We start from the raw sequence: 20,000 nt of genomic DNA, 5'->3' as shown, positions 1-20,000 counted from the left end.
GAGATCACATCATAGTCGACGTGTTGGGCGGCTAATCACCTGAAGTACGAAAAAGATGAAGGAACTGTTCGGAGAGAAAAGAGCAAGAGAGGGTCTTATGAAGATGCAAAAGTCAATACTTTTAAAGTGCCTTGAACATTGAAAGATGCTTAAAGTGATGAGCGCGAAATAAATGTATAGCTCAATAACGGGCAGGATTGAGTGAAAGCATTATAAGTTACTACAAGAACATAAAAACTGTTAAAAGGACATTTACAAGGACTCATTTTAAATAGATTATTAATATATATTATTATTGATATTGTAGGAAGAGACATATAAATAGATACTAACTTTTTCGAGTTGAAAATTATTCAAAGGCTATTTAGAAAATCATTTAATGGATTATTTGATACTACTTATGCATAATCTTACGAAAAAAAAATATATGTATATTTTTTTAGTATTATGTAAATAACGGTAATAGTATTTCGGTTAATATTGTAATATTACGTTTGTAGATCTAGCTTAGGCTTCAGTTTGGTCAGGTTAGCAGCGTATACACTGGCCCGGCCTAAAACGTAGTGATATCGCAATAACGATGTATTCTACACTGCCAATAATAATAATAATAAATAATAATAATAATAATAATAATAATATTCACCTTTAAATAAAGGATTGGGGTTTACAATTAGGGTTAGGATATAAGGTTAAAGACTCGGGATGTGGATCGCGAATTTGAGCCTTACGTTTTAATTTATGTACCGTTTGCCGTAAAAGGGATGCTAAATCCAAATCCCTCTATTACTAAGATCGCGCCTGCGTAGTACCCCTCAAGTGCCTGCCATCGGTGCTCAGTGTAGATTGAAAACGGAATTTAAGCGATGGCAACCGCTAAAGAAACGTCACCAACAAAGTCTTGTTTTTGATTAGGCCATTCCCTTTTTTTTTCTCCGTTTCGCGTCGTCCGACCGACTCAAATGTTTGGCATTTTCAAACAAAAAACCAAAAAAAAAAAGCTAACGACGTTTTTAAGCCATTTTATGTAGCATAGGAGTTTCGGTGGTTGATCCTTTTCCCCACGCTGTCTTAGTTTTGCAACAACCTTCACCAACTTCTCTGCCATATTGATTTTAGGTTCATGTCTTGTTATGCTGGAGTACCAGGCCTCCGATTCCGAGAATGCTTATGATTTTTTTTTAGGCTTTTTTTCTTTCAATCCGACGCACCGACCCGATATCAGGAAACGCATTCGACGGGTAAACGAAAAAAAAAAAAGGGATGGCCTTAAACTATTTAAAATATAAACAAAAAAGCAAAAAGCAAAAACAGTACAATTAACAGCAATCCAACCAGCAACAATCGTGCTGATGACAGATTAGTGAACGATTCGAACCAAGAGATTCATAGTTTGTCATGTCGTATGTCTGTGATTCAAAAATGGCGCACGGTCGAAATATAAGGGCTTGGTGACGAGCCCTTATATATTTTCAACGGCATATTTTAAAGGATGGACTGGATTGGATCTGTAAAACATGTGTTTGTAAAAAGTTGCTTTGTTCATTATCCTCCTTGCATACTCATTAGCATTTATTTATGGGAAAGTCACCCCAGACGAGCAAGCTCGCTGGGGAAAACAAGAAAGGTGCCAATAGAGTAAGCAGGAAGGGGTGGGTGGGACGATTCCAACCAAAGTTAAGCAAAACTGACAACTATGATAATCAAGGCATGCTTATATACTATGCATGAGGACTAATGAATAATATTAATAGGGTATGAATAGTTCATTATTCTCCTTGCATACTCATTAGCATTTAATTATGGGAAAGTCACCCCAGACGCGCCCCGCAATCGCCGTGGAATTCGCTGGCTAATCCAAACAATCATACCAAAAATAAGCCCCCAACCTTACCCATCCTTAACCAAACTAATTTTCCTACCGTCACTCGTATGTTATAACTTCCACCCCATGCTCCAACCATTCAAGGACATCCTTTGCAAGTTCGTACCCGTCCAAATTTCTTTCCCAGAGTCCAATTCGGGTGCGAAGTTGACCAGATTGAAAGGAGTCCGGATCGCGAAAACGACAGATACCGCAGGTTAGGAGTTTCCCCCCGCAACAATACTTTGAACCTGGGTTAAACAAGCGTCTTCTGATGTCATTTTTCTCCAAACTCAGTTTACTCTCCGGAGATACCCATCGTATTTCCCTTTGCCTGCATCTTTCCTCCGCTTCTAAGGGCGTAAACGTCATCGGATCTCCCTTATGACGTTTTGTTTTAGGCTAAAACAAAGCACCAAAAAGAGAATCAGAAAGATGTACCTACAACGGAGACTGCAAACCCGAGTTCGGAGAAAACGACCACCGTAGCCCCAGTAATCGGGCTCAAGGGCATGCCTACGGGCAAAACGCTTGTGGGGTCATTCTCCCAACCTCGAGACCACAGACTCCAAAAAAGAAGGCGACACATGCTTAATACGGTGCCTTTACATTTTATTATTGTCCATTGCAAAAAATAAAGACAATCCAGAATCCATTGCAAAACAAATCACTTTCGCTGATTACACAATCCTTAACGCTTTTCCGGGCAAAAGCGCGAGATATGTCCCACCTTACCACACACCCAGCACGTCCTCTTCCGAGGTGATCTATACCTGCGATTGGTGCCACGCCTCTGGTATGGAGCCTGACGCGTCCGTCCAGTAAACGAACCTTGATTTACTGTTAGTTTTAAAATAATGTTTGGAAGAACAGAAGTGTAGGTACAGATGTATATAGATATCTATAGATTCAGGTTCGTGACTGTTTTTTAAAATCATTTTTTTAGAGTATTGTTTTCTGGAAGCAATGATGATGTAATTTTGGTTTTAGGGGACTGTCATGTGTTGTTGGATCAAGAAATCTGTTTTGAGTCAAGTATGGTTGACAGTGGATAGTTCTTCCTGAAAAGGCTGAAAGGAAGCGTTATTGCGATGGACTTTTTTTGGGTTTAATACACCCCACATGTTTGTTGTTTTCAATATAATATGTGATCTGGAGCTGCAGCTAGAAACAGTGACAATCCCATGCATAAGGTCTCATTGGTTTTGATGGCAGTAAAATAATTGTACTAAAAATTATGTTTAAAAGTTTTATCATAACCTCTCATCTTGGTCCTGCTGGACTTCAAACGTGCTCTCCCATTTTGAACATGGAACTTGTCGATCAACCGTTACCATTTTTAATATTTGCAATATGATGTTGTGTAGATATCTGTCTGTCACATAGTTACGTAGTTTTAAGCTTTTATTTCCTGTAGTGTATCTTTATTCTATTTAGCACATGATCCCCCAAGCAAGTATTATTGCTTTAATATTGATTGTGTTTGAATAAAGGATATTGTTGTCTTGTCTTGTACTGAGATAAGGCAAAACAGCCACAGTTGTATATTATTTGCATTATTATTTCTGAATGCTGCTTTTAAAGGGCAAACCATTAAGAAGTACTGTAAGAGCTGTCAGGTAACTCAGATGGAAATTTGACAGACCTTAGCTGTTATTCAAATTATTAGTACAGTTTTGGTCATTAGTGGAACATAATATTTAATGCGACATTTTTAGTGAGTGATTAACCCATTAACTCCTGGGGATCCCCATTGACGAGTAAAATCGTCTGGTGTTAGACAGAGTAAAATACTGGTGTTAGACAGAGTAATACTAAGTAATACTAAGTATGGCCGGTTTAGGGGTGAATGGGTTTAAGTGCTATTATTAGTGATTATCACCATGCTTTGCTTTGCTTTCCTTTGCTTTGGCTTTTAGAACAAAGTATCAAAGTTGAAGCTGGTGGCTCAAGTTAGGTTTAAAAGACTATAATGGTATTTGAGTATTATTGTAGAACAAATTTGCCTAGATCATCAAATTGATTAAATCAATGGGAATGTTTGCTCAGGAGGGGGTTCCCTATAAAATTGGCAGGCCACTTATTGAAATTTTTTTTAAAAACAACCAGTAAAGGTAACAGAACCTTTTTTTGCGGACGTAGGCAAAAGAGATCTGACCCCTTAGAGGAACCAGTTCTAAAGTGACAAATGACTGGCATTTTATAATTCATAAGTAAAAGTTATTTGTTCGCGTGTACCAAATTGTCCTACAGTTCCAGTCATTTTTCAGATTGATAGCCTTAAATGTGCTGCAGCAACTCCGCCAGCTGTTTGGTCTCAGCATCATAAGCAGTACAAATCCACAATTTTTTGTCCAAAAAAAGGAACAACAAGAACCCCACCATTGTTTAATACTATCCAGGGACTAAAGCAAGGATGGAAATAGATTACAGTTTGAAAAAATATGCCCACTTTTTTTTACTCTTACACTTACTGCAATCAACTTTAATTTAATCATCCTTGGAAATGGTAGGAATGATTAGTATTCTTTAAAGCAATTATTGCTAAAAATTAATTGCACCTAATGTTGAAATATTTTTTACATATGGAAAGGTAACAGGAGTTATTTCTGCAAAGTCTTATCCAGAAAACTCCAACATGGGATTACGCCCCTTTCAAATGTTGCTTTGTATGCTTTTGCTCAATGGCTTTAAAACAATTATTACAGAAATATGAAGTTATGGAGTTTTTTAAAAGTTAAATCTAATGGAAGGGGATTAAAATTATTGATACCGCTGTGTTGCAACCAGAGTCCACAAAGAGACGTTAAATAATTTATTGCACTGGAAGTATTTAGAAGGCCAACATGAAATTTGTTTTGGATGATGGCACTGAATCACCTTAAAGGCCCACCTTCAACCGACAGGCTTTTCGACCGTTTGTTTTTGTTAAATGTATTTCTTATCGCAGCGATCTAATTGGGTGAATCTCGGATTCGGGTGGAATTTTCATATATGAAAATTGTTCCGAGGCTGGCAATGCCTGTCGCTTGAAGGTGGGCCTTTAAACAAGTTTTCTAAACTTTGAAGATACCTAATTTTATATCATCCTGCTGTTTTATGCTGGAAGATAAAATCAATTCTTGATTAAATATTTTTGTTGTCACATTAATCCACTACAATGTGATGAAAGCGTATTATTAGCTGTAGAAATATTTGCTACAGTAAAATCGTCCCTGCTAGTGAGCTGGATTTCTGAATCAACTTTTCAACTTGGAATTGTTGTTTTGGCTATTTAGAGTTAACCCAATCTATGTTTATTTCTATAATTTGGAGGGAAGCAAACAATTGGAATTTTTGCTTGAAACGACTATAGCAAAATATAATTGCAACTAAAAGGTTTCCTTCTAGTGTACCCAATATGAGGTGCTATGACATGTTATGTATGATATTGGTTATTATTGCTGCTAAATTCACTTTAAATTTTTGAACGACTGAAATACATTTCTAAATTTTCAGGGACTTCATGTATTTCTTTTTTTCCCTCCGTCTTAATAAATTTGCCTCTGTGGACCACTTGAATGGCAATTTTAACAACCTAAATTTGAAAAAAAAAATGCAAAAATCTTTTCTTCTAGATGCGGGCCCCCGCGGAAACAACGTCTAATTATTAGTCGGAAGAGAAAAACCATTTGGAAATTTAGTGATATCTTTTTTGCTCCACTTTTAAAAGATAAACGCATGAATTGAAATCAAGATGGTTTTCCATTAGTCGGTAAGCTCCACAAACGAATAGCAATTTGGGTTTTTGTTTTTTTGTTTTCCAAGACAGAAGATATGCGCTCAAAGGTGCGGCATAATAAAAATTGGAAAGAATGGCTATTGCAGAAATTATTTTATTAAAAAGAGTTTCTGCCATACATTTCCTGTACTTCTCAAGGTACAAAATTACAGAGAATGTATGGAAACACAAAAAAGCAATATATTTGGGAATTCCAAAGAACGGATACCAAGTCTAGCTCATCTCAGTTGTGAACATGAACTTATTTGCTTGGTTTATGAAGGGCGAAAATCTATAAAGTAGAGTCATATACAGTACAGTACAGTACAGTACATATATTTTGCTTTGAATTTCCCGCCATGTTGCCCTGATTACCCATGATGCAATCAAGAGCGTGATCGTCTATTTCCACTCAAACACCGTCACAGCAACCTAGACGTTGCTTGAACTTTTTACAGAAATTTCACTCGTAGCACTGTTTGCTAGAAAGGGGATCTCGCTGGCATAAAAACGCACTATGCAGTCAAAACATTCGTCCGTTTTACTGGCCTGAAAAAAATTTTTTTTATCGACGGAGATCTGATAAACACCCGATGGCAGCCATGTTTGATTTGAGCTATTGAAGTCACATGACAAAGCCTCGACCAATCAGACATTTTTCGCCAGTGAATTTGTGATGAAGACTTGGTTGGCGGAGCAGCCTGCTCAACAGAGCCTTGAAGGGGCTGTAAAATTTGCTGGACACTTGCAGGGTCGTTCACTAGGGACGGACGCTCGGGCATATTTCAAACGAATCCGACCAAAGTTAGGCAAAACTGACAACTATGAATAATCAAGGCATGTTTATATACTATGCATGAGGACTAATGAATATTAATAGGTATGAAGAGTAAAACATGGATTTAAAACATGAATTTGTAAAACATGGATTTTAAAAAAGGTGGATTTGTAAAACATGGATTGTTGCTACCAATTCATACACTTAAAATTATTCGTGCTTATTTTCTATTTTGCGACGTTCTGCACGCTTTTTCACGTGTTTACTCGATTCACAGTGTTCACTTTTTCCCGTATTTGAGTTAACTGAAAAAGCTTGGTCCAGATGGGGCAGTTAATATAACAAAACATTTCTCTTTTCCTGCTATGAGGAATTTAAACATTTCAAGGACATAGCGCTTAGGCCATCCCCTCTTTTTTTTTTTCGTTTACCGTCGAATGCGTTTCCTGATATTGGGTCGGTCGGTCGGATTGAAAAAAAAACTAAAAAAAAAAAAAATCATACGCATTCTCCGAATCGGGGGCCTGGTACCCCACCATCACAGCTGTGGAACCAGGAAAACAAAGAAGCTGTGAACTTAAAATCAATGTGGCGGAAACGTTGGTGGATGTTGTGGCAAAATTAAGACAGCGTGGGAAAAAGGATCAACAACCGAAACTCCTATGCGACATAAAATGTCTTAAAAACGTTGTACCCTAATTTTTTTTTTTTTTTGAAAATGCCAAAAATTTGGGTCGGTCGGACGACGCGAAACGAAACGGAAAAAAAAGGGGATGGCCTTAGATAGAATCCACTGTTTAGTTGTCAACAAAGCAGAACCTATCCTTTTACGAACATGATCCAAAAAACGAAACTGTCTTGTCATTTCCAACCTGTTTCGACAAAAGTTTGCAGCTGTATAAGTAATGAAGCCTAACAGGCTTTATTTTTCGACAACACATGCGAAATTAACCTTTAAATCTACCCGGAACAAACTGAATGACTTCATGATAAGAAAGCGTTGTCTTTTAATTTAACAACTTATAAGAGGAAACTGATTTAAGTTAACCGGTGTCAAGAGAAAAGATATTTCAATCTTATATTAGAAAGAAAACCTACCAAACAATAACAACAATAACACCACTTGCAAATGTGGTTCTCGAAGCGTTACTTTGAAGCGGCGGATTCCCCTTTCAACTTCTTGATGCAAACATGACGCTGCACTTCTCCAAATTTAAAACCCGCGAAATAGACGGACCCAAATGTCCCGCTTTTAAGCTCTTCTTTGGTTTTTACTGAGCTCCATGAGAACTCTGGAAACTCAAATGCTCGTCGTCGTTTTTTAGTCAGAGATGGAAGCTTAAAAGAATCCGCCATCTCTTTCCTCACACAATCACCTATCTTCTCCCTCGCAAAATTAAAACATGTAAAATTATTTTCGTCAAAGGTCTAAGGTTCGATTACATGAACTTGGCGGGATGTCTTTCAGCCCAGTATTACATGAGGTGAGCCAGCCCGGCTTAGACTAATTTGGACAGACGTTTGTCTCGCTAAATTGTTATTAAAATTCACCATTCTACAATTTAAAGAAGACTTATGGTTTTGCTATCTTATTTATCCTTTAGTTAAACATGAAAAACGACTATTCCTTGGGCCATTTTGCTCTAAAGTGGAGTAATGTGGTTAGAAAGAAATCGCTGGCCCAGCTAACCGGGCTGTCCCGGTGAACGCGATTACATGGAAAAATCTCAGCCCGGTTAGTAATTCCAAACTTGATTTTTTGGTGTTTTGTTGTCAGACGTGCCGGGATCTCGGCTAACCGAGCCAGCCCGGCTCATGCAATCGGCCCCTAATATGCATTTTTAAAATTCTGCTTTTTGGTAGCCTGGTCGTTCGTTTGTCACGTACACTTTTGTTTCTTCCATGTTTGCCCTAGTAAAATTACCTATTCCCGTGAAACGTTGGAAATCGGCCTGGACCAGTTGCTGTGTATTAAGATGTTTATCATTTAAGAAATAAAAAACGCGCTCAGTGCATTGTTAAGTTTAATAAGTTAAATATAAGCACGAAGGAATTTTTTTGCACAGTAGAGAATGCCGAGAATGCTAACTAGCCGTAATTACGTCTCGAATGTTCTTAAAAATTCCCAAATGCTAAGATTACTCAACACGAACAAAAAGTTTTTTTTTTCCGTACTTATTTAAAAATGTTAAGCCATAAAATAAATAAAAAATGAAAATAAAGTAAAATAATTAAAATTATAATGGGATAGACAAAGAAACAAATCAACAGTCGAACTATGCTATCATGTTTCTATAAATCCACCGTTTACAAATCCATGTTTTACAAATCTACCTTTTAGAAATCCAATCCATGTTTTACGATAGGCCATTTTCAACGGAAGAGCCTGCTTGCAGGCTAGTGATTTAAGATAGATGGGAATGTACTTTCTTCCAGTTGGCGTAAAGTTTTAAAATATGCTTTTACCGTGAGTGGAAACTGAGACTTATAAGTGATATGCTGTATAATTTTTTTGCTGCGTAACTTAATCGTTTCCTTTGTAGTAAGACATGTAAGTAATCTTTTAACTGCTACATTATCATTTTATTTGTGCAAGGTGTTGAGTAATGTTAAGAACTATTAAATTATAAGATAAAAACGCGACCATTCAAGTTGTCCGTATCGTTCATTTTCTAATTCTGATTGCGAGCCGTATCAATCAGGTTTTAGGACCCTTGGCCCAATATTACAACGTGAAGCTGCGTTTTAGTTGAGGTTCTTTCGTTTGAAACGGTCTACGAGGCGACGACTTAAAGGAGAACTCCACCATGGATATATAATTGCTCTGCCCGCCCTTTCTCTCCGCCTTTTGTACACTTCTTTTCCTTTCTAAGCGAATATGCAATGTAATATTACCAATTATTAAAAACTGGATCATTGGATAATGCAATTCGAGAGTTTTGATTGGCTACGCCATCATGGGTTATGAGCCATTATACCATGATCTACAAACACGGCAAGCATATGCGTGATTTTTGGGCCTTTTTATTTTTATTATAGTATAGTTTTCTATATTTTGGGGCCTTTTTTAATAAGACAATTATTCCAACTGAGGTTGTTGGATGTGAGATGATTATAGCCAACTCGGCGCTACGCGCCTCGTTGGCTATCTATCATCTCATATCCAACGCGCACTCATGGAATAATTGTTAAATATCAAATTCTATAGAAAAGGTGACAAATACCATGACTATATGCGTGATTTTTGGGCCTTTTTATTTTTATTGGGACAAGTTTTGATTGTCTTATCCAAGCTTCAAAATCTTTCCTTCAAATTTAGTTGGTTTTAATTGCAAGCTAGCTTTCCGTTCGGCTAGCTTTGCAGTTTGCAGATGGCTGAGATAATGAAGATAAAGTTTGTTAAACTTGTGCTTGCATATTTAAGCCAAATTATCGATGACTTCTCCGTCGTCTATCTCGTGTGCGTAACTTCATTGCCGTGGGAGGTGAGTTGACATACCTACACCATTAGATTCCACAGCTTCAATTACGTTTACAGATTTACAGCAACAGGGAAACACTTTCTTTAACACCAATTTGGCTCCCTGGCGAAATTGCTCGTTGAAGATGAAGTAAATCCATGGGTTTATACCGCTGTTGGCATAGGTCAGAAACCAGCCTGCAAACACAAAATTATGTTGGCCGCAAATTTCTATTGAACCAAACATACAGGATAAGATTACAATTATCAGAGGAAGACGGCACACAATCAACACAGCGACAACAGCTACGAGCATTGTGAGAGAATCTTGTGGTTCATCTGCTCTCTTCGCGCTCTCGATTTGATGGCAGTTGGTTGCCTGGTCTCTTAGTTCGTTTCAGTTTTATCGCGATGGCGATATAAATGGCGATAGTAGCCATAAGGGGCAACGCGATAACGATGGAGAAGCAAAACAAAAGAGGTAGACGACGATAAAGACCAGCAGCTCGAAATCAAGAGTGCAAACGGGATATCCAGGCTCTATCTCAAAGACTTTGGCCACTTTTAATGGTGGTAGAGAGAATACTATTGAGAGCAACCAGATTGCAACAATTGCGTACTTTGCTTTGTAAGAGTAATTTTTCTTTTCAGTGGATAAAACACCAGAAACAAACGATCCAAGCGATAGCAAACAGGCTAGCAGTGGAAACAAGTACGGATAATTGACCAAGAAAGACTGATAACGACACAGTGCCAGGCCAGCAACTCCGCTGACAAGCCATCGATAGTGGTAGGCTGTTGTTATTGCAAACTGTGGCATGCAATAATTACAGTGAGAATGATATCCCCGCAAGCCATGCTGAAAATGAAATAGTTACTCGGTGTACGCATTCTGTGATTGGCGTTCTTGAGTAATACTGCTACCAGTAAGGCGTTTCCGGATAACGAAACGAGAAAGAGAGTAAAAGAAAGCCCGTAAGTTTGAATCCCGTGGCCAATTGTCAATGTCGTTCTGCAACCACAGCGAAGCATTATTTGTTATGTTTGCACTGGTCTCTCAATGTTTGCGCTGTACACGGTATATCCTATAGATGTGGGTGTGCTGTTAGCTGTACCAGACACGTCTTCCATGGTCGACTTTCTTTTAACATATGAACAGTGAAACTTTTGCTTCGGCAATGAACAAATATGGAAAGTCTTCTTTAGGCGAAATCGCAGTGAAACAACAGTGAAAAGCATTGAAACAAAAAAAAATCTCTTTGGCAAGAGATTGATGAAACCGCTCTAAATTAAGAAAAAAGATCTTTTGTCACAGTTTTGCTGTTGACTAAAGGTGACGTCAGTATTTGATCACCTGTCCTTCAGAAATGGTGGCATCATTATTTGAAATTTTTGAAACTATGAGCAATTTTCCTCCCTCTTTCGTCCTCTTCTATTTACCTTGCATTCGTTCAGGTGCCTGTTTTATTTGTTCTTCAAAATTGGCTGGCTTTTAAGAGCACCGAGGCATTGATAAAAATGACTCTTGGAAGATGATTAAAAACTTTGACCGATAATGGCAAACTTGTTAGATGACATAAATTAAAGCACCATTTTCAACAACGTAATTAAAACGCAGTTAGGACTGTAATTGAGTGCTCAAGTTTCAAATTTCCATTTGAAGATTTGGGATTTCAAAGGAGTTTTTAAAGAGTGTACTTGCCGGTCATTGTAGCTTGCTGCTTATAAGTCATTTATTCACACCAGTGCTGCTTTGGAAATATCCATTGCAGGATTATACTTTGAAATACTTGTGCCACATTTAATTATAATTTTAAGCCTTAATTCACACAGTGTTTTTATAATTACAAAATGCAGTGTACAAAAAAGGAAATTAATTTCCGGATGATCGATGACGGAAAATGTTAGCTTAGTTAAATCAACGCAGTTCTATTCTCTGGGAAAGAAAGCCGCAACACTGTGGCAGTGAATCGAATACGTTTTTCCATTAAAAAACTCACACAACGCTTTCATTTAATCCACTACAGACTGCCGATATGCCGCAAAAAGATCACCTTTCTTAATAAAGATGAAAAAATAAAAACTGTAAAAAAAAAACAAAAGGGAGCTAAAACAAGTTAAGAAGAAAAAAAATTATGTACGGCAGCTAAAAAAACATACACAGGAAATGAATGCATCAGAGCAACAACTTGCTTGCTGATAAAACAAAAGCCTCATTAAAGTTACGCGGAAATTCTTATTTAATTCTAAAAAACAACCCGCAGTGAAACGATTTACGATTTTTGAGAACAGATAAGTGAAGATAACGATAGCCCCTGAAAAAAAAAAATCAAAGTTCTCAATCATATCATAAAAAAATGAGGAAAACGTGCTGAAGAGATGTTGGTTCCCAAGTCACTGATGTTTTGTTCACGTGAAGAGTCATTGCTTTTCCATTTAAGACGTCTAGTAATGATAGCAGGAGCCCCATTAGTGACTTCTTAATAGCAGAGAAAGCTATAGAATGAAAATAAGTATTTTTCTTTCTTGTTGCTTCTGCATATCTGTCTATTTCAATTTATTTCGTGGTTTCCACAACGTAGTCTATCATGTCTGCCTGCCATTTAAAACTAGCAATAGTTTTCATTACATCTGCCCCCGCCTAAGATAATAAGGATGGCAGTTGAGGTGTTTTCCAATTAATATGTGCTGCACATTGTGATGTCTTCATATTATTTTACATGTAATTAGGTAGGTAAATGAAAGTGAAAGATGCAAGGAAAGGATGGGCAACAACAAACAGCATTTATTTTCAATATTTGGTACGCTATCAATTGTAAAGCAATTTACATAATATTGGAAAATGCCTTAAAAATATGACAGGATCATTCAATGACTAGAAGGCAACATTTCGTCGTGCATACATACTTAATTGACCGCTACCCATAGGGGCTTTTCAGGGCCAATGAACAACGAAACGACGGAACAGAACAGCAACAACTGTTAAGAATCCCAACTGGCCGGAGGCAAACCAGTTGGCTATTTACAAGTGCAGCTGGGAAGTTGAGTCAGGGACTACCAGGATCAAATTCAACTAGTGGTCAGAGTGGGGCTTGAACCCGGGATTTCCGGATTTCAAGGGAAACGCCCTAACCATTCGGCCACACTATCTCCCTTTTTGATCCATGTTATTCTTTCCACGGTACCTTGAAATACCATAAAATAGGAACAAAACTCACTTATTATATATTATTCTATTCCGTCACCGCACTGAGGGCTCACATGAGATAGCATTGCGCCTGCGCGAACTCAGTGTGTTGCAGCCTGCTTGCCGCCTTTCAAAGCGAACGGACGACTATAGCGGAACTCCGCGCGCTCCGCATGACAGAGCGCAAAAACCGCTAGACATGCGCACTAGAATCACATCAAAATCCACCACGTCATTGTGGAAGCTGCCACGCCGCTGGCGTTCCTCAGAGAAAATGTGCAAAAAGATGATCTGAATCTGCCATCATTCAACGATGCTTCGAGCCGTCAGGGAAGAGATCGGACCAAAACCAGTTCGCCTAAACCAATAGAGTTTTTTGACCAGCTTCGAAGCTTCATTTGACGTTCGTTGTTTAGAATTTTGCGTTTCTAAGGGTGGTCGGTTACTCTTTAAGCTCAGAATAGAGATATGTTGGAGGTAAATTGTTTTCGCGAAAAATATCAAATATGACTTTTTTTTTCGTGTGATATGAAAATTTTTGAGAGCTTTTTTAAAGGTGGAATTCGATTTCATACACCAAGAGAGACTTTTTCAAATCGAAGTTCGAAGAGAAGCAGGTTTTTTCACCGCTAGTGTTCGTCTTCGCACTTAACTCAATTTGTAACTGGTTTTATACAGAAAAGCGAAGTTCAGTGCCTTATACTTGCACGCCACTCGATATAGTTTGTGGGGTTTTGGGGTCGTAAGTTTTCCTGAAATGCATATAACGTACATGTATGTTTTTAACTTCGAGTTAATATCTTGTCGACATTGTTCATGTAATAAGTTTTCTCGCTTTATAAGCCAAGGCGACAGAGCAGAGCTTAGGAGGAAAATGGGGGAATCCACTCAAAAGAGACACTTGTAATATCACTGGCAGTACTAAATCCTAACATTACTCAACAACAATAACAATATTATTTGTGTTTCTTTAATATTTGTTTTTCTTTAATATATGTTTTAAAACTAAAGGAGACACTACATTTAGCTCTCTTGCCCGTGCACCATACCATACAATTTCACAAGTCACTAGTCAACCACTGAACAAAAGGAGGAAAGAACTTATATGATCCAGACAAAATGGGAAATTTCGGCGGTGAACATTCTCCAGACCTGTTTGAAGATATCTCCATGCTACAATGTATTTACAATAATGAAAAGGATTTTTCGTGAACCAAGAGTAAAAGTAGTTGCTGTACTACTGCACAACTTCAGTTTCTTTATAAATCAGGTATGGCTACCATTTCTTACAAACAAAAACAATGATAAAACCATTACACAGAAAGTGAATAATGACAGTGTAAGCACAAGGGGAAAAAGATAATACCTTACATTATTAAATTTTGAACCACCAATACTGTGTTTTTAGCTTTCTCATTGGTTCACTCAATCTCGTTAACAGTTCTTATACACTTATATGTTAATTTGACAGAAACTTGCTTAAGCGAGGTTATAGGGGATCATTAAACACAAGAATATTTATTCACCGCCATTATGAAAGAGGGAAACTTATTGCGTCAAGTGTGAACCACGCGTCAAGTGTTAACGCTGGAAACTGATTGGCTTTAACTTTGTCCAAATGTTAAGAATCAAATGAAAATTTAATAAAACAATAATCATTGGATGGATGATTGATTGGTTAATCTCATATCAAACATGCACTCGTGGAATTATAATAATATATTGTTCATTATTGTCTTGTGCTACAGGAATTGTATGCTTATTAGTATAATACTGTAAGTTCTCTGCACTGATTGGTCGTCATTGAGATGAGTATTATTACGTGACAATCACCTAAGCGGTTTTTCAAAACGGCCAAGCTGTTTTGTTGAGGTGATAGACAAATAAATTAATTGTTTTAAAGAAAATGTGTATTATTCAAATAATCAACTATGTAATAGACGATTTGCATGATGGCATCATGTTACTAAGAAAACTGAGTTGCTTCTAATGTCAGGCAAATTTAATTTATTGTTTCCGATATTCCCTCAGACTCTGAATATTGGTGAATGAATACCTCAACTTCATCTCGATTTTTATTAAATTAACCGATATTCACCTTGCCTTCGGCGAATAATAATTGTTAATAATTATTTGGTGTTCATACTAATTTTTAGTGTTAAAGAATTTTCAGTCAGGGGTACACATCTAACTAAAGCTGTAAGGCATTTTATTATTATTATTATTATTATTATTATTATTATATATAATGTACCTAAAGTGTTTGCATGCTTCCAAAGTTTTGCTGCACATGTGTTTTTGTAGCCGTTTTGCAAACTTAATTTTTTATGTGAAAAACTTGACCAATATGGTTACTCTGTTACAGTAATGTACTTTTCTGGGCTGTTCCACAACTGATCAGACAATATTGCACACGCACTGAGTGGATGACGCTTTGATGCAGATTTCCTGGAATGGTTTCTGGAAAAATATTTGCGAGGAACAACAAAAACCTCGAACAGATCGATGGCATTTAACAGTAAAGGTTACGTGTGACGTGGAAAATTGTAAATCCAGGTGTTAAGAGAATTCAACTTTGTGGCTGAAGTTCACTCACAGTTCATCAGCAGCAAGAAACCCAGTGGGCGATTTTATACGATCAAAGTTGTATGACCGCGTTAGAGTCCTCATTTTACGTCATTATTCTCTAGCCAATCAGCGGTTTTTCGCGCGCGCGAAGTGTATGCCAATGTGACCGACAATGTGACCAGTATCACGTAACCATATCAGGGGCTCAAGTTGAGCTCATCGAGGCTCCCGTTGAGTTGACACTATAGCTAGTTTACAGCATACATCTTTGATATTGGACATCAATGTTACGGTCAATTGACACCTGTCAAAACAAGGCATCCGCTGACCAGTATAACGTGACCATATCGCGAGCTCAAGTTGGGCCTGATAGAGGTCAGCTGTTTTTTTTTTTTTTTTTTTTTTTTTTGAAGTTGACAGCTGACCAGGGATTGGTTGTTGATTGGATCGCAGGCTCAAGCCGGGTGAGACACTCAACGAGGCTTAATTTTTCGCGCTCTTTCTGTGGCTCGACGCGGCTACACGTCCATGCTACGTCACCAAAAGCTCTTGAGTCGATGCTTTTCGTGTTCAGGTACCGACGGTTTTGAAAATATATTTTTCTTGCATTTTGCGCTGGTTTCAATAATATAGCTGTGGTCAGGACACACTGGTGGTTACGTAGTTATTCAAGTCAAGCATTGGAGGGATATAAACTTAAGCTGAGTGTTTATTTTAATTGTTTAGGGCTGCTTTTTAGCTCTGAATTGCAGTTTTTGGTACAAGTCTTAAGATTTTTAATTTTAAATCTACTAAGGTTGCAAGATGCCTGGACCTATGACCTATGACAGAAGAACAGAAACGAAAGAAGAGAGAAAGAGAGCGAGAACGACAAAACGGTACACCAGTAATCAAAGGCATGTGTGCCTTGACTGGTATGATCAGTAAACTTGTGGAACAAATACCTACGTTTCCGGTTGGAAACGAGTTGCTTCAAGAGGCTACTGATGCCTTTGCTCTGTTTGCTAATGCTAATACTGAGCTTAATCACAGGCGTAGAGAGTTGATAAAGCCTGACCTGCATCATGACTATAAGCATTAATTTTGTGCTCCTCATCCCTTGCCATCACAGATCAATTGTTTGGGGATGATTTACCAAAGCAGTAAAAAGACGTGACAGAAGTCATCGTGTGTTGGTAAAAAGGTTACAACAAATAGTGGCTCATCCTCCAGGTCTCATTCTGATTCTAGAAATTCTAGAAATTCTAGAAACTACATGTCACACTCTTCAAGTGGTGGACGAGCATACCGTCAGGCCAGGAGGCCTTTTTTAGGCTGGGCCTTCCACGACCGACAAACAAACCCCCCGAGCGAAAGGATGACAAAAAAAAAAAACTCCAAAAGTCAGTTCCTCTCAGGATGAGGTGGTGTATTCCTCAAAATAGATATTTGGCCAATTACCAAACTTGCGTATTTAGTTAAATCAGAGGTTAGTGGACAAATTTCCCCAGGCTCTCTTGTTGAGATGTCCTTTGAATCGAAAAGGCCACTTATAAGTGCATTATAAGGGGTGACTTAATCATTGTCACAAGCACAGAACTGCTTTCCCACACCCCCTCCAAAACATGTTTCAAACTTTAAAAGGTTCACAAGAAAACTTTACTCTCTCTACAGTGATTAAGCGCATGCCGTGGACCTCTTTCATAAAAATAAAACACTTCCTGACTTTCAATGCAATGTCGAAAATCCAACCCAATTTTTGTTTGAAAAAGAAGCCAGTAATTCTAATTAACATAGTGATACCAATGACTGAGTAAAGGTTTTGAAAGAAAACAAGTTATCTAGTGGGGTTCACAAATAAAATTAGCCTGTGATACACTTGTGGAGCCTTCCTTGATCTATTCCGCTAAGGTTGAGCTACGGTTGTGTATCATTAACTTGATCCTTAGTTGGATTTCAATTGGAGTTATAGGTTCCCATACCTTGTCACCCTAATGAAAGAGAATTTTCCGGGAGCCTTCGCCCTAATCACGTAAATCACAGACCCAATTCTCTTAACCTGCAATACAACAGTTTTGGAGCCTACAAACAATCATTTCTTCCTTTTTTTTACAGTCAAATCCATAGCACTAGGAACAATTCTAGTTGTTCTGAAGGAATGTCGTAGCTTTGGGACTGACGTGACCTTGTGCAGGCCTGTAAAAAACCCTTAATTAATGGTTCTTAGCCATAGGCTGGTTCATTTGATTTTATAGCTCGGTCAACAAAGATCGAGATGTTAAAAGTAATTCAAAGAGAGAATCTTCAAAAACCATATAGTGATGATGCTCTATTGAACAAAATGATAACCCATTCAACATGAAAAAAAAAATTGAATCCACCTCGTCATCGCTGATCCTTTCAAGTATGGCCAACCTTTTCGGAATGAATCCAGACGGACTCTCCATTTTGTACATGAAGTATACTTTCTCTAAAGGAATGTTACGCTGACACACTCAAGGCGAGGATATCTGCACGATCCCGGAAAACATGGTGAACTGTTCAAATGAAAACGACCCATACGGCCCAGTAAGACACACGCGAAAAAGACGATAATTAATTTACTTCAAGCCCGAAACACTGATACGGACTGACTGCTCAATTGAATCGCATCTATCGCCCATTTCACATGCAACCCGAGGGAATGAACTTTAGCCAGAAAATCATTAGAGGCCATATGGATGGCACTTTGGCCCAAAAATATGCTCCGCACGATTCCAAAACACTTTGTCCAACATCACCCTTCATAAGAAGACAAACTGAACACAGAAATGTTCATTGTCTTAACTGAATAAAGAAACGCACAGTCCAGTTACAATGCAACTTGAATAAACCCATATGAACACACAATTTTTTGAACAGAAGAGTCCCATTTGACCGTTTTTTCCAGGTAAATTCACCATACAATTGCAGCGCGAATCGATCTTCTGTGTTTTGAATCACCGTAAAACTAAAAAAAACTACTTTATAATGCATCAGCATTTCCCTGAGCTTGGTCCGTATCGGTGTGACAGCTCAGTACTTTCCTTAGAAGGGCCTCAAGTTGTACCTGTCGTCACTGAGACTAAAGCTTCGTCGCCCTCTCTGTGTGTAACAAATTTCAACCTGGGTCCGGTCGATAAGGTGTTTTTTAACGGTTTCGTGCAAGGAACTTCCGAACCAAGCATGTTGCTAAGGGTAAAATCAGCCCACTTCGGCGATTTTCAATTCCTTTCCGTGAAATTTGTCTGATATAAGGATTGAAATATGTAGCAGTACTATCATCCGGGCTCAGTGTAATTTTGGGTCGATTTGAGCTTTTTGCAAGACCTTACAGCAGCTTGTGTTTTCGACTGCCGGAGTTTCCAACCTTGAAGATAAATATATAGATAGTAAACAGCAAACCTACAACCCACTTGAATAGCGCTGAAATGGCCAAAGTACGCCACAAAAACACTGATAAGGTATCGAGAAGACAAGGTAAGGCATTTTTGTTCAATTCATGTTCTTTATTTCGACTCCTAAACCCGTTTGCAAATTCCCATACAAACGCTTACAATTTAACTGATCGTGATGCTCAAATTACATTGATAGCTTGGGGTACCTGTGCAATCAGCCGCCGGCGTATGACCTAGTCCACTTTAAGCTGGAACTGAAGCCAATTAGTGAAATGTTTACCTTAAGGACACCAGCATCCGATCGACTAGGGATGTCTCCATGCCCGATTCCAGTGAGAGCTCAATCCTTCCAAAATTTCACGAGAAAAGAGATCCTAAATTTGCAAAACCAGCTTTTTCAAAATGATCGGTGCAAAATCCTCGACCAAAGGCATTTCAGTTATACGCGTCGCTTAAAATCCACCGATCAGCGTATTGCGACCGTTGACAGTTGTGGTTGTAGTTTCGAACGCTTCGACGATAGGATTTCAATGGTAACGCGATCGTTTGTGTGTAGTTTGATCATGTACGGTGATTCAAATCAACAAGATTGATTCGCGCTGCAATTGTATGGGGAATTTACCTGGAAAAACGCAGAAATAGGACGACTCCTCTGCTCCTTGTGTCTGAAACTGCCATAATGTACATAGGTAATTTCAGTTGCCATTGTTTGCATAAATTCTTCACAAAAAGGAAAGGTACGGTATCTGTTTTGAATACTTCAAAATACAGTATTCATATCAGTCTGCATCTGCATTTTTAATGATTCACGCAGTACAATAACAATAATAATAATAATAATAATAATAATAATAATAATAATAATAATAATAAACGACAACTTTTAAATTTGCAAGACATGTTTCGGATACTCAGTATCCATCTTCAGTTGAAGGATGTTTACAAGTGAGTGACTAGTAGTACGTAACAAGTAGGCGTAAATTACAAA

The sequence above is a fragment of the Montipora foliosa genome, chromosome 5, assembly GCF_036669935.1.
Source record: "Montipora foliosa isolate CH-2021 chromosome 5, ASM3666993v2, whole genome shotgun sequence".
NCBI classification, from domain to species: domain Eukaryota; kingdom Metazoa; phylum Cnidaria; class Anthozoa; order Scleractinia; family Acroporidae; genus Montipora; species Montipora foliosa.
This window is presented reverse-complemented; position numbering follows the sequence as displayed.